The following is a 16,231-nucleotide window of genomic DNA, read 5'->3' on the forward strand; positions in this document are numbered from 1 at the left end:
CAAATGAATCAAATGAATCAAATGAATTAAATGAATCAAATGAATCAAATGAATCAAATGAATCAAATGAATCAAATGAATCAAATGAATTAAATGAATCAAATGAATCAAATGAATCAAACGAATCAAATGAATCAAGTGAATCAAATGAATCAAATGAATCAAATGAATCAAATGAATCAAATGAATCAAATGAATCAAATGAATCAAATGAATCAAATGAATCAAATTGATTTAATTCATCCAGTGAATACAATGAATCAAATTAATGAAATGGATCAAATGAATAAAAAGAATGGATGAACAAAATGAATAAAGTAAAAAATAAATGAAATGCATAAATAAAACAAACGAATCAAATAAACAAAATGAACTGAAGTGATAAAATGAATAAAAAGAAGAAAATGAGCAGAATTAAATGCATTCATTAAAATGAAAAATTGAACAATGGTAAAAGGTTATAAATTAATATAAAGAAATAAATTGAATCAAATAAATTATTTGGATGAAATGATTAAAACTGAAAAAGTAGTCAGATTATTAAAATGAAGAAACTGAAAAAAATGAATAAACTGGAAAAAATGAATAAAATGCAAACAATGAACAAAATAAGTTAAATGAATGATATGAGTAAAATGCACAAAAAGAATAAACTGATCAGAGTGAATCCAAAGAATGAACCGAATAAAAAAAGTAAAATGAACGCTGATGAACAAAACGAATAAAAAGATGCGGAATGAAGTAATTAATTAAAATGAAATGGTCATATATTTGAAGCTAAAAACATTTTTGAATTAAGAAAATGAATAAACCGGATTGTACGAATTTGAGAACCATTGCATCAAAAAGTTTTGAAATGTTTTGAAAATCCCATCTTCTGAGAAAAGGCTAATAAATATGCAATGGGCCTTCTAGGGCTTCCATCTTTTTTTGGTTTTATTCTTTTTGTTTTCATGCTTCTTTACTTGATAGCGCTTCAAGATTATCTGGTGTTTCTACTTTATTGTTGGACCGTAATTATTTATCAGGAACCTGGAACGTTCAATTTGCTTTGGAATTCTAAGTTTACTTTTTGGTCACATATTCCCGAAAAAAAGATTTATGTACAGAATAGAATTTACTGGTCCAGTATTTTAACACGCAATTGGATATAGTAAAGTGAGACAAGGTCACATGTGCTGTCAAGCCCCTTGAACAGAAAATTTTTTATTTGCATTGAAGTAAATAGTGTGAAATATCTAGGCTATGTCGATAGCATAAAAGCCGTGCATTCAGTTGATTGCAATGCAGTCTCTTTCCATTCATCCTTATAGCTTTCATATTGTTTCGTTCGGAATTCTCGTGCAGAAAATATGGATAAATAAGTCCTATACAGACCAATATTGTGAAAAAGAAATGGTTCAAACTACTCAGTATATCCAGATATGGACGACGATAAGTTAGAAGCCACATTGCAGTTGCATCCCCCATCGAGAGTGGGTACTTTGCGAGACTTCTTTTCCTGGATCTGATTTGTGGATATTTTTGGTCTTTGATCCATTTTTTTCATGAAAGTTCGTACTAATACAACGAATGTGCAGCTGATATAACTCATGGTTCATTCGCCTGCGCAACGTTCCGTCTTCCATCTGCAACACCTTTCGTTCAAAAACTCCAAGAGCGCGTTGGTCCTCTACGAGCATAGTCCAGGTGTCGTGGCCGTAGAGGACCACCAATTTAATCAGCGTCTTGTAGATAATCAACTTCGTGCGGCGGCGAATTTTGTTCGACCGGAGCGTCCTCCGGAGTCCAAAGTAGGCACGATTTCCCGCCAAGATCCGTCTCTGAATTTCTCTGATGTTGTCATTATCGTCGGTTACCAGTGAGCCCAAATACATGAATTCGTCGACCATCTCGATTTCGTCACTGTCAATCCGAACTCGGGTGGGAGGTTCACATTGTCGTCTCTAGAACCTCTTCCTCTCATGTAATTTGTCTTCGAAACGTTGATGGCAAGACCAATCCTGCTGACTTCAGCTTTCAGTCTTTGAGCATATATTTCATTCAAAATTCAATAGAGATACGAATAGTGGAATATTTCTTTTGAAAATTTTCATCGTCAAACTTTCATATTACCCAGTTAAGCCAAATATTTTTCGGGTATAGCCATGAATTTCCTTAATTATAGTGTAGATACAGGCTTTGAATATAATTGGATTAAAATTGAGTTGATGTAGCAGCAGACAAAAAATTGTTTTGTTTTCTCAAACTTCGCAATTACAATTAATAAATATTTCAGATTGGCAGAAGATCTTATCACACAACTTAGAAATGGATGCAGAAATAGCTAGATAGATGCGATAGAAGAGAGAGAGTGGGGAGGGGGACGTTTGAGGAATGGCAAATGATGGTTAATGCAGTGACATTATTTTTATAGGTATATTATTATGATATATTGATTTCTTTCATTCTTGTCATAATTAATGTAAGTAGTAAAAGGAAAAGAGCTAAATTTTCGCTAGATTTTTGGGCTTCAAACATACAGTTGCTTTCGGTGACGCCACGAGTATAATTATATGAGAAATCTTTTATCTCACTACTAGGTGAATTACTTGTTGATCTGTGTATTGATATACCATCCAACATTTACCTCATGATTAAACGCAATGCCTAATCCAAGGAATAAATACTAGAACTCACTGTTTCTTTATCAACACATTATTTTGTCTTTGAAGTGAACTTATATATTGATTTTTGAGAAATAGTCCATTTATTATAAAGGTAATTCACAAAATGTTCTCAACATCGAATTCCTTGAATCACGTAGATGTGTTTTCATACCCCGATATTCAAAACTGGTTTAGTTTTGCCACTAAAACACCAGTAAAGCAATACTCTGTATGAAACAATCTTATTTTTAGTTAGTGGAAATTGGTAAGCAAGGACTAAAAATACAAAATGCTTAATATCTCCGCCGCTCGTGCACGGATTTAGACAATTTATAGCTTGTTAGAAAGGTATTTTAACAAGCCTTTTATTGATGTGCAGTTTGTTGGACAACATTGTAATTTTCAAAAGTTATTCGCAAAAAACCAGCTGCGTTTTCACAAAAACGCCCATATCTCAGAAAGTAAACAACATATCGAAAATCAAAAATAATAGTGTCAAATGGCAACGTTAGGCCTTTCATTTGAAACTAATTTCATTAAGATTGGTTCAGCCATTGCTGAGATAATAACATGACATTTTGTACATACATACATACACACATACACACACATACAGACATTGTCTCAATTTGTCGAGCTGAGTCGATTGGTATATGAGACTCGGCCCTCCGGGCCTCGGAAAGTTTTCAAAGTTTGAGCGAATCCTATACATTTCTTTTGTAAGAAATGTAAAAAGATTTCAACGAATGAAATGAATATAAGAAACAAAACAAAAAAATAAAAATTAAATAAATGAAGTAAATAATACAAATGAAATAATAAACTAATAAAATGACGAATTAAGCGAAAAAATAAGCCAAGCGAATAAAAAAAATAAAATTAATCAATAAATAACATATATAAAATGAATAAAACAAACAGAAAAAATGAATAAAGCTAATAAATAATTAATAAAATAAACCAAAAGATTCACATGAATTCATAAATAAAACGAATAAAATGAATAAATAAAATAACTAAAAAAACCAATAAATAAAATACAGGAAAAAATTATATAAATGAAATGAATTAAAGAAATAATGAAAATAAAATGACCTAGACCATTTTGTTTCGTCATCTGAAAAAGTGAAGCAGCAATTAGCTTTGCAATGCATCCATTCCATTGTTTTCCTCCTTCTCCTATTTAATTTATCTTCTTCGTCGTTGGTAAAGTTCCCTTTAGCTGGCAAGTAATTTAGTTTTAGAAAAGAAACGGAATATTAGCATGTATTATTAACAATGCTTTTTGTTTGGAAGTTAAACACCAGATATTCAACGATGATTCTTTTTTAGAAGCTGGGAAACGGGAAATTTGATGGGCCATTCGATTTTTTTTCTCGAGAATGAATAGTCTCGAAAAAAATCTAAAAGTTTAAATTAGGTATGGAATTTGCGTTTCGACTTCGTCTCAAAAAATTACAACAGTAACAGGACTAAGCTAAGACCTCGAAGTTTTAGACCTACTTGTATTTTTTGTGCTCAATTTTATCAACATTTTATGTTGACATTTAATATCTACCTATAATCTTACAATAGCAGTGTGTTTGGTTGATGTTTTTGTGTTAGATGACTGTTAGGTAGCAATCCTACTATATAATTTTAATAAGAATTTATAAACTAAGGGCTTATTTCAATTTATAAAATAATTAAAAACACCTAACTGCATGAATCGCAGAGATGCGTGGGCCTTTCCAGTAAGTAAATTTCGGCACTTTATTTTGGTATCATCTTAGTTGTCCCATATCTTCTTTTATTATAAATTTTTTTCAATAGAATAATTTTTTAAGCACAATATCAAAAATTTTACAATCTTGGTTAGACAACAAGAAAATTTTTCCAAAACTTTCTCGATCTGTAATCTATAATCATCTTATCCTTTTATGCCAATGTTGTCTATAAAGAATAACATTTTGAACTACAATACCTTCTAATGTAGGCAAGATTTTGCTACAAAGACAAGTAATGCTAAAGTAACTGGACCTAATACCTTGCATTTGAGCACTAACATGTATAAGTATTATCCGTACAACTGTAGTTATTGCAATTAGTCTAATTGGATTTCGCTGGACCAGTGTTGCCAGGCACAGTTTAATGCTACGGTGAAGCATGATACTTTAATTGATTTTTGTCGTCTTAAAATATTTTTAAAAACTGATAATACCTATCAATGTGGGTTAGCATCGTCCTACTTTTCCCCCCAATTCAGCGGTTTTAACACTCGGAATACCAAGGGGGTAAAAAGTTACGTGGACTACCAAGGGGGTCTAAAAAAATGGGAACGCTTACTTTGACCGGTCATATCTCAGCCGTTACATAATCGATTTTAAATCTGTCTTCACCAATATAAAGGTATGTCTTTTGTGAACACGTCGAATTAAAAAAATAGCAGAATAGAGTTGTCTACCGTAAGTTACAGTAAAAAGAGTATAACAAAGTCAGTGAGAAAAAAATGGGAACGCTTCTTTGACTTGCCATATCTTAGCTGTTTGCTCACCAATTTTAATTCTTTCTTCACCATTGGATAGGTAAATCTTTTATAAAAACAGTGAATAAAGAATGATGGAAAACAAATTTGTGTATCTGAAGTAATTGTAAAAACAGTAATTGAAAGTCAGTACAGACGAAATGAGTTTTTCTGTTCAAACAATCGTATCACGACCGTTTGTCAACCAATTTCAATTTTCCTTACACCAATGCAATCCTTAGAGCTTCTAGACTTGTAATATATGCAATAAATAGTAGATTTTCAAAAATTACTATACTTTCTGAGTTTTTAGGAGATAGGATTTTTACAATGTACGTAGCATACGGTTGATTGAAATTCTTTGCGACTTGTTAGATGTACTGTTTGAAAATTACCTGTTTACTCAATAGTTCTACATATTATACATGGATATTATTATATCAAAATGATTGCACGAACGTGGAGAAGCACATTATTGTATGTAAGTTACTAAATAATAGAGTATGTTAGGACGATTCAGTAAATACGAAGAAGTTCAGAATTTTAAAATATTCGTCATATAACTTTAAATTTGAAGCGATGACCTATACATTTTAATACACCAGTCGATTCTAATTGATGGCGGCTACAATTTCTGAAAAAACACATTTTTATATTTTCTCAAAAAATAGCCAAAAGTACGTAGAAGTACAGAAATTCCATTTAGTTGGCAAACAACGTCGAGTTCAAAGTGATGGCCTATACCTTTTATATACCAATCGATTATAATTGATTTTGGTTACAATTTCTGGAAGAACGATTTTTATATTTTCTCAAAAATAGACAAAAGTACGTAGAACTACAGTAATTTCATTTAGTTGACAAATAACTTCAAGTATTTAAAGCTATCACCTATGCAATTTATACACCAATCGATTGTAATTGATTTTGGCTACAATTTCTGAAAGAACATATTTTCATATTTTCTAAAAAAAATAGCCAAAACTACGTATAAGCACAGAAATTTCATTTAGTGGGTAAATAACGTCGAATTTTAAGGGATGATTTATACTTTTTTATACACCAATCGATTGTAATTAATGGTGGCTACAATTTCTGAAAGAACACATTTTTATATTTTCTCAAAAAATAGACAAAATACGTAGATGTACGGAAATTTGGTTTAGTTGGCAAGTAAGGTCAAATTCAAAGTGATGACTACACTTTTATATATATACCAATCGATTGTAATTGATTTCGGCTACAATTGTTGCAAGATAAACTTTTTATATTTTCTTAAAAAAACGACAAAAATACGTAGAAGTACAGAAATTTCGTTTGATTGACAAATAACTGCAAATTAAAAGGGATGACCTATACTATTTTTACACCAATCTATTGTAATTGATAGCGGCTACAATTTCTGATAGACCAATTGTTTATATTTTCTCAAAAATTAGCCAAAAATACCTAGAAGTACGGAAATTTGTAGTTATGTGCCAATCAGACGAAATTTCTGTACTTCTACGTATTTTTGTGGTTTTTTGGGAAAATATGAAAAGTTTATCTTGCAACAATTGTAGCCGAAATCAATTACAATCGATTGGTATATATATAAAAGTGTAGGCCAACACTTTGAATTTGACCTTATTTGCCAACTACATCAAATTTCCGTACTTCTACGTATTTTGTCTATTTTTTGCGAAAATATAAAAATGTGTTCTTTCAAAAATTGTAGCCGCCATCAATTACAATCGATTGGTGTATAAAAAAGTATAAATCATCCCTTAGAATTCGTCGTTATTTGCCCACTAAATGAAATTTCTGTACTTGTACGTATTTTTGGCTATTTTTTGAGAATATATAAAAATTTGTTCTTTAAGAAATTGTAGCCAAAATCAATTACAATCGATTGGTGTATAAATGGAATAGGTGATAGCTTTGAATACTTGAAGCTATTTGTCAACTAAATGAAATTACTGTAGTTCTACGTACTTTTGTCTATTTTTTGAGAAAATATAAAAATTGTTCTTCCAGAAATTGTAACCAAAATCAATTATAATCGATTGGTATATAAAAAGGTATAGGCCATCGCTTTTAATTCGACGTTTTTTGCCAACTAAATGAAATTTCTGTACTTCTACGTACTTTTGGCTATTTTTTGAGAAAATATAAAAATGTGTTTTTTCAGAAATTGTAGCCGCCATCAATTACAATCGACTGGTGTATTAAAATGTATGGGTCATCAAATTTAAAGTTATATGACGAATATTTTAAAATTCTGAACTTCTTCGTATTTACTGAATCGTCCTAACACACTCTATTATTTAGTAACTTACATACAATAATGTGTTTCTCCACGTCCGTGCAAACATTTTGATATAATAATATCCATGTATAATATGTAGAACTATTGAGTAAACAGGTAATTTTCAAACAGTAAATCTAACAAGTCGCAAAGAATTTCAATCAACCGTATGCTACGTACATTGTAAAAATCCTATCTCCTAAAAACTCAGAAAGTATAGTAATTTTTGAAAATCTACTATTTATTGCATATATTACAAGTCTAGAAGCTCTAAGGATTGCATTGGTGTAAGGAAAATTGAAATTGGTTGACAAACGGTCGTGATACGATTGTTTGAACAGAAAAACTCATTTCGTCTGTACTGACTTTCAATTACTGTTTTTACAATTACTTCAGATACACAAATTTGTTTTCCATCATTCTTTATTCACTGTTTTTATAAAAGATTTACCTATCCAATGGTGAAGAAAGAATTAAAATTGGTGAGCAAACAGCTAAGATATGGCAAGTCAAAGAAGCGTTCCCATTTTTTTCTCACTGACTTTGTTATACTCTTTTTACTGTAACTTACGGTAGACAACTCTATTCTGCTATTTTTTTAATTCGACGTGTTCACAAAAGACATACCTTTATATTGGTGAAGACAGATTTAAAATCGATTATGTAACGGCTGAGATATGACCGGTCAAAGTAAGCGTTCCCATTTTTTTAGACCCTTAGTATTCCGAGTGTTAATCATGTTAGGACAATTGTAACAATTGGAACAAGAAAGGTAACAATTGAGTAGCTTCTAGCACTGCACGAGACTGCTTGACTATAGCAATTACGCAACGACTAGGTATCCAGGGGTATTAAGATTATCGGTATGGTTTTAAACCTTATTCGAAATAGATCTAGAATTTTGAACGCTTTTCTGACTGCTTAGAATTTGTTTTTAAATATATTTAAATTTAGTGACGATAATGTTTAACGATAATGCTAAATTTATATTGCAGTGCTTGAATGTGTCGATTTCGTGGAATGCCTTTTCGCCAAAATATGTTAATAGTTTAATTGTTTAGAAGTTTGTACGAGGTAGAGTATCTTCGACAAGGTTTTATTTAAAAAAAAATCTAATTTGTTAGAAATGACAATTTCCTGTCTCTGTTTAACCAAAATATAAATTTCGAATTTCACTTTTGGAACCATTCATAAATTACGTAACGCATTTAGGGGGGAGGGGGTACGACAAGTAGTGACAAGTTGTGACATAGGGGGAAGGGGGTGTTAACTAGATCGTTACGTAACATGTTTTCATCGAAGAAAAAAAATTTTTTTCTTGGAATTTGTTACGTAACAGGGGAGGGGGGATGGAGAAATTTGTGACAATTTGTTACATAGGGGGAGGGGGGAGCCAATTTTGGGCAATTTTTGCGTTACATAATTTATGAATGGTCCCTTTGGGGATATTCACCATTAGAACTCATTTATATCCTAAACGTTTGTTCAAGTTAACTGAATGGCATTTATAATCAAATTTCGATTTTTAATCTAAAGGTAGCTATGCTTACCACCATGGCCAAATCCACCAGTAATTACGGTAAAATACGAATTACATGAAAGGGCAGAGCTTTCCATCAATGTTTGTTGAATATAATTTGCGTGAATTACATTTACAAACGGACGACTTATGATTACACAGTACCTCATAAGTGCTCATTTGCGATTCTACGAAATCTAGGTAACATATAATTTCAAACCACGTACAATCAAAACAATTTGGATACCACAGAGTACACCTCATCTAAACATATATAGGTTTCCAAAAATTCTAAAATAGCAGGTGGTGTTGATTGGTTTCTCGATTACAAGCAAACATTTAACTCGAATTGCACGTTTTGCAATGATAAACTCTGCTCACACGCGAAGCAATCAAAGCAACCAAAGATTTATTGCTCAAATGATTTATGGAAAAACCGTATAACAACGATAAAAAATCTCGTACCTATCCTTATTCGCCACGGCACATTCTGCCCACCTCTTGTCCTAGTCACTACGAATGACAACGCTCTGAGCACACACCCGCAACGAAACTCTAAATTGAAATCTGTCCCTACATGCTGTTTTGATAAGCTATTTATTCATCAACTTTCCGGCAAACCAGCTGCTGCTGCCCTGCATGTCTGATGCTAAACGAGCCAGGGAAATATTGGTTTACCACTGTTGTAAGGAGAACCATGTCACAAGTTTACATGCACCTTCTGTGTTCGCAATTGGGTGGCACTTTCCGTATCCAGAGCAGCAGCAGCAGGGTGAAATCCCATAAATCTCTGCCATGAACACAGTAAAACTTGTTAATATTAAAACCGATTCATGTGAAGTTTATGGGCGCTGGGACGCTTCCTTAGCTGCGTCAGTGAAGGCTGAAGAAATAAGACGTTGAGAGCAGGGAAGTCCGTTCTGGCGCAGGGTAACACAATAAACTAACTTTGAAAAACTAATTATTTTGTTCTATCATCGAATCGTTTGTATACATCGGTTTGACAATGAACAATATACAACATCCCGGGAGTAGGGGAATCCGCTCTCAAGGTTTTCATTTCCGGGGTCTCAACAAACATGCTACAACAACATGCTCAGAGGTTCGATTTAAAGGCAAAATTTCTTCATTCAGGCGCTAATATTTCGTTCTTGGTCGTATGTGTAGATTGTTCACAGACAAACTTTGGCGCATGTTTAAACTGTAAACTTTTCCTAGGCCTGTATGTCTTCGTACAAAACTTTTTGTTTACAAATAACATTCTTCGCCATTTATGTTATGTTAACTTACGAGTTTTAGACTTTAACTTTCGAGTTGACAAAACTTTCCTATCTTTCTATCTGCTACACAAATAGATGACAACCTTTCTTCGTCACTGTTATGTAAGCATTTACGATCCTCACTGAACCCGAAAGCCAATTATTATTCATGCCGGGATCTGTTAGCCAAAAACAGCTTGATTGTCGTGTCGTATTGGATAAGTCGGTTCAAAAGTACACATCCGATTCAGTAATGTCAGAGGCAATCCTCGCGGGATGGGAACGTGACACGTTCAGTGTCAATTAATGTTCACACGACTGAACGCTCGGCGGAGCATACCTAATTGCTAATTTGTGAGTTTCGCGAGCTGATATGTTACAGACAGTTGGCCATGGAAAAGCGGGTGAAAGCGCTACACGTACCTATCACGCGTCACAATCTAATTATAATATTGTGAAATACATTAAAATGTGCCGTGGTTAATGGCAATGCCGAATCATCAAACAGACATCCCGAAAAATGATGTGGAAGATATTGAAATCCTATGACCAAAAAAAACGTTCACAGAAAAACTTTAATAACTTTTGATAAAGTAAATTAAAAATTCTGAAAAAAATATTTTTGCACATCATATCACAATGACTTTGGAACCAGCTATAACTTATGGACTAAGAGCTGAAACAATTGTCAAGAGAAATAGAATATCTATTAGTATTATTATTATTGTTTATTGGGGTTTTAACCTATTTGATCATTCGTCCAATATCTAATAGTAAGAATGAAATAAATATTTTAATTGTGGGCAAACATTGAAGGTTGCACAAAAAATGAATTATGGCTAGACTAGCCAAGATGATGAAATGACTCGGTGGAAGAAGATAAGAGAAAGATAACAGAATTAGAGGAAGAAGAAAGGATAGAATTAGCTAAGGATAAAAAAAATTAAAAGCAAAGACCGATGAGGCTTATAAATAAGCATAAGCAGCATAAGCATAAGAGATCGTCCGTAGTTGCTACTCCGTTATTGACCAGAACCAAATTAGGTTGCAAAATGTTCATTGGAACAACATGAATAACATGATGAGCCACATTGTACAATCTATATTAATCCCTGCATGCTGATCAATACCGACGCCGGCCACGTCCGAATGCAGATCTTCTGGGAAAGGAAGGAATGTTAGTCCGATACATGTCGCTACTAGAGACCGAGGAATCTTCTGCATCTCCACATGTACCACGGGAAGGGGAGAGTTATTAGTAAGTGTGCCAATAGGGTTATCATGTAATAATTGCTCTCGGCAGCCCGCTGCCGAGAATTTGGGAAATAAGCAACTTGAACTCCGGATAGCCAGCTATAAGGATCATTGCTTATATTTTTTAAAGATTTTCAATCACGCGACGAATTTTTTCGTGGTTTCTATCGTGTCGGTGCTGATTTTAGCCGGCGATCGTTTGATAAAATGCGGAATCTTGTACAGAAGGTATTTGCGTGTGTCTTAATTTTTTTCTTAGTAGATAGTTGGAATTGCACATGTATAATGATTTCATAGTAAGAGGGGCTTTTATTAAAATTAGACTTTATAAAATAGTGTGAAAACAGGAATGCAAACTGAGTTATTTCCGTTGTTGCGTTGCGTTGTGACGACGATTTTGGTTAATGCACACTAACTTCATCATGTTTGACTGCTGTGGCGGTGGTCAGCTATTTTCGTCCGCGTCCCTTATCACCAATTTTTATACAGTGATTCATCAGCAGTGCTATCTTTGAAAATGAACCACCTTGGTTATGCAACTAATTTTTTCCGATCTTTTTTAAATGCAAATAATTAAGCAATCTTCATTTCGTTATATTCTGAATTGCACATACATTGTCGTATGTAATTTTAAATGTACTTTTATTTGATGGCACTGTAAGGGAACACGTATCCGCCGGTTGATGCCAATCGAGCTGACGTTTCTTTCGACTGAACAAACTAATTTATTTGTTTGTTTAGTGTTTATTTGACCAACTAGGAAACGAATCCACTGAGTCTTTAATGCGGGTGGGAAATACGCATGGTCTTGTCTGAGTGAATGACTTTTGAATTATGTATGAGGGTGGAGAATTGACAATTCGCAAGATCAATTCAAATCCAATTACCAATTTGCGGCAATCATTTCAGCACGAGGAACAAATGTTTATGGTCATATTTAATGCTTTATTTTTGGTCCATTAACTCATCAGTCAATTATACTGAGCTAAGAATAAGTACGTACTATTTGGAAACGGAGGGTGTTTGATTCGTGCATGATGTTAATATCGTTTACGAACGCAGTATTTGTATTTTTTCTGTTTCGCGTCTTCATTGTAATATCGGAACGTTTAACTCGAACGAGGTGGAAAATTTCAAGTTACAGGATCTCAATATGCTTGTGATTATACCAATAAGGACCTTTTATAAATTCTGCTACGCTATTAGGAGGAAGAGTTATGAATAATTGTAACATAAATGGAAGGGGAGCACGTCATGTGCTTTGACGCAATCAGCCGTTTTACGCACGATTGCGCCATGTATATAGTAAATTCCATAGAACATGAACACTTTTGCTAGTAGCGGCATAAAAGTGCTACTACAAAATAAAGGAAAAACTAAAATAATTTGATTCGTATTAGACCAAGGGGAAAAATAACGTGGTAATATGACAGAGAGTTAGTTAGTATTGGGTAATCTTTGCGTGACATAATTTTTGAATGTTCCACCATGCCACTTTTAAACTCATTGTTTACGGTCCATTTTACATTGTCGACAACACTCCCGACAGCCGGCTGTCCGGAGTTCAAGTTGTTTTCGATGAAACAATTTCAATAAACGATCAGCCAGAGTTTAAACGCCTACAAGATTTACGTATCCTACAGTCAATAAACTATTCAAACATGCACGAAAATATAGTCTCAGTCGCATCGCTTGCTTGAAGCGAATTATGACTAACAACCCACCCACTACCCAATCCGTGGTACTTATGGGAGTGTCACTGAGTCGGGGCCTTCCGTTAAGTAAGTACCACATCAACACTTCCTTACTCATCCCAAGTTACAGTAAAGATGGTCGTGGCCCGCAATGGTGGCTCTCAGGCGAAACTCTCGCTTGGACTGGATCAATCGTTATTCCCAAACAATGCTCCTCAAGTAGTCTGGCTGGAAATGAGAGTCATCAGTCTGCAATCTACGAAGTATACCGTGCTTACGCAACGCAACGCAACGCAACTAACTTCATCATGTTTGACTGCTGATTATCTAATAAGAGTTGCTTAGGAAATGGTAAGTAGGAATTCATACCAATCCGACCCATATTAAGACCTCAACAGCATGATAGCTATCATTGCCGGCCGCCCCCATCTCCATCGTTCACGGAGAAGGGTAAAGGATTAGGTAGACGGGAAGTGTTGATGCTCCACCTACTGAACAGAAGGACGACGTTTCAACAGACTCGGAGTTGGTTGTAGGAGTGATCAGGGATGTCAAAGGTACCGGTAAACTACATTTTTTTTCGGTATATTTACATTTGTACAAGCCGTACTACAGCGACGCATCACTACAGCTCTTGCTAGAACGGTACCCAAACCGAGTACATTTCCCCGTACAGCAGTAGAATACATTTTTGTTTTGCTTCTGTACTCCGACTGCTCGGTGAGAGTGTAACGTAGTAAAGTTTGTTCTCTCGCTTTGTACACTTTTCTCTGCATAGTCAGAGGGAGAGGCCCGCACACGAAAGCGTTAATGCCGGTCGTGGCATAAACAAACCGCATTCATTGTTGTCGTTTGTGATTGAAAATATTGAATAGATTAGAAATATTCAAAAGTGTAACCTGAGCTCAGAAAAGGAGTTCCAGGCACTTCCAGGAACATCAGAAACCCCAAGTTTTCCCATATATCAGCCAGAGAAAGAACCCTGCGCTGGTTTAATAAATTTTCGCTGACATTGTGGACCGTATTTTTACAGCACTAAATATTTCTGACCCTCTTAAAAGCATCTTGATAAGCTTTCTCCCGCAGTAAAAACATTCTTGATGCAGTTCACTGCGAAATGGCCCATCTTTTCAGCGATAGTATCCTACGATTTCATCGAACGAGGTCACGGATTTAATCACTGTTCTACAGTGGAATTGCAGAAGCATTATCCCGAAAATCGATTCGTTTAAAATCTTACTAAATAATTTGAAATGCGATGCATTTGCCCTATGCGAGACATGGCTTACTTCAGAAACAGACCTACACTTTCACGACTTTAATATTATTCGCTTGGATCGAGAAGACTCTTACAGAGGAGTACTTTTGGGGATCAAAAAGTGCTATTCTTTCAATCGGATCGACCGCCCGTCGACACCAGGCATTAAAGTTGTCGCTTGCCAAACCAGAATTAAAGACAAAGACCTTTGCATTGCTTCCACCTACATCCCCCCTAGAGCCTCAGTTAGCCACCGGCGGCTTTGCGATATTGCTGAACTCCTCCCCGCACCGAGGCTAGTTTTAGGTGGCTTCAACTCCCACGGCACGGAATGGAGTTGCCTTCATGAGGATAATCGATCTACCCTACTCCATGACCTTTGCGACAACTTCAATAAGGCTATTTTGAATACGGGTGAAATGACACGGATTCCTGCCCCTCCAGCGCGTCCGAGCGCCTTAGACCTGTCCCTCTGCTCGACATCGCTGCGGTTAGATTACATGTGGAAGGTAGTCTCTGATCCCCACGGCAGCGACCATCTGCCAATCGTAATTAATATTGCTAACGGTTCAGGGCCACCGAATACAATCAATGTTTCGTATGACCTCACACGAAATATTGATTGGAAGAGCTACGCGTCCGCGATATCCGAAAAAGTAGAATCAACACAAGAGCTGCCTCCGGAGGAAGAGTACGGGTTCATGGCTGACTTGATTCTCGATACCGCGATTCAAGCTCAGACTAAACGCATACCAGACGCGAACTCTCGCGGGCGTCCTTCCAACCTATGGTGGGACAAAGAGTGCTCATACGTGTACGTGGAGAAGGACACCGCGTATAAGACCTTCCGGGGCGACGGGCTACCAGCCAGCTACCGACAGTGCGCGATGGCAGAAACGCGCATGAAGAGTTGGATGAAAGCCAAAAAACGTAGCTACTGGCGCCGGTTCGTCGACGGACTGACGAGAAAAACATCGATGAGTACTCTTTGGGGCACAACCCGGCGCTTACGAAACCGAAACAGTACTAACGAGAGCGTGGAATATTCAAACCGTTGGATATTCGATTTTGCCAAGAAGGTTTGTCCGGATTCCGCCCTAAAAGATCAAAGTAGACAGTGAACAACGGAAGACGTGAACATTTTTGACACGCTTCCATCTGCGTTAAACAAATTCTCATGAATACAAATAAAAGTTAAAATTAACTAAATATTTTCTAAACCAGCTACCGTTTAAGTTGTACAGATTGGTGTGGAATCAGTACCTGCTTTTATCGGATATTGTTAATTTGTGTACGCCTCATTGCGGTATTCAGGCGAGAATCGAAACCGTTGAAAGAAGTTCTTTGTGATACATTAAAAGAGAAAATAGAAGATTTGGAAAGAGAATTTGAGACTGATTGCAGAATATTTTGTACAGAATGCTCAGACTACCGATGAGATGAAGCGACCGGAATTTCGGCTCATCCTTGGATGTGTTCTACTAGCGTGGCATATGAGGTTTAACGAAATCAGCTAAGTATCACAAGCTTGGATGTTTCGCTAGTATCGCACCATTCAGATGTTTATTTAAGTCAGTTTATGAACATACGGTTATGTGTCGCGTTGGTCAATGTGTGTCTTATGGAGTGTCAAAGAGTTTAAAAGTCTATTAAACCATGGATTGATCTTCGTTGCGAAACAGGCGATGTTGTCACAATAACTTTTCTAATTTATCTGCCCAATTTTAAGTCATTAGTACTGTAGCCGGGAAAAGTAATTTTTCTTATGGTGTTTTCGTTTTTTCTTCTCCCTAATAATATAAAAATAAT

This window comes from Topomyia yanbarensis, chromosome 3, assembly GCF_030247195.1.
Source record: "Topomyia yanbarensis strain Yona2022 chromosome 3, ASM3024719v1, whole genome shotgun sequence".
NCBI classification, from domain to species: Eukaryota; Metazoa; Arthropoda; class Insecta; order Diptera; family Culicidae; genus Topomyia; species Topomyia yanbarensis.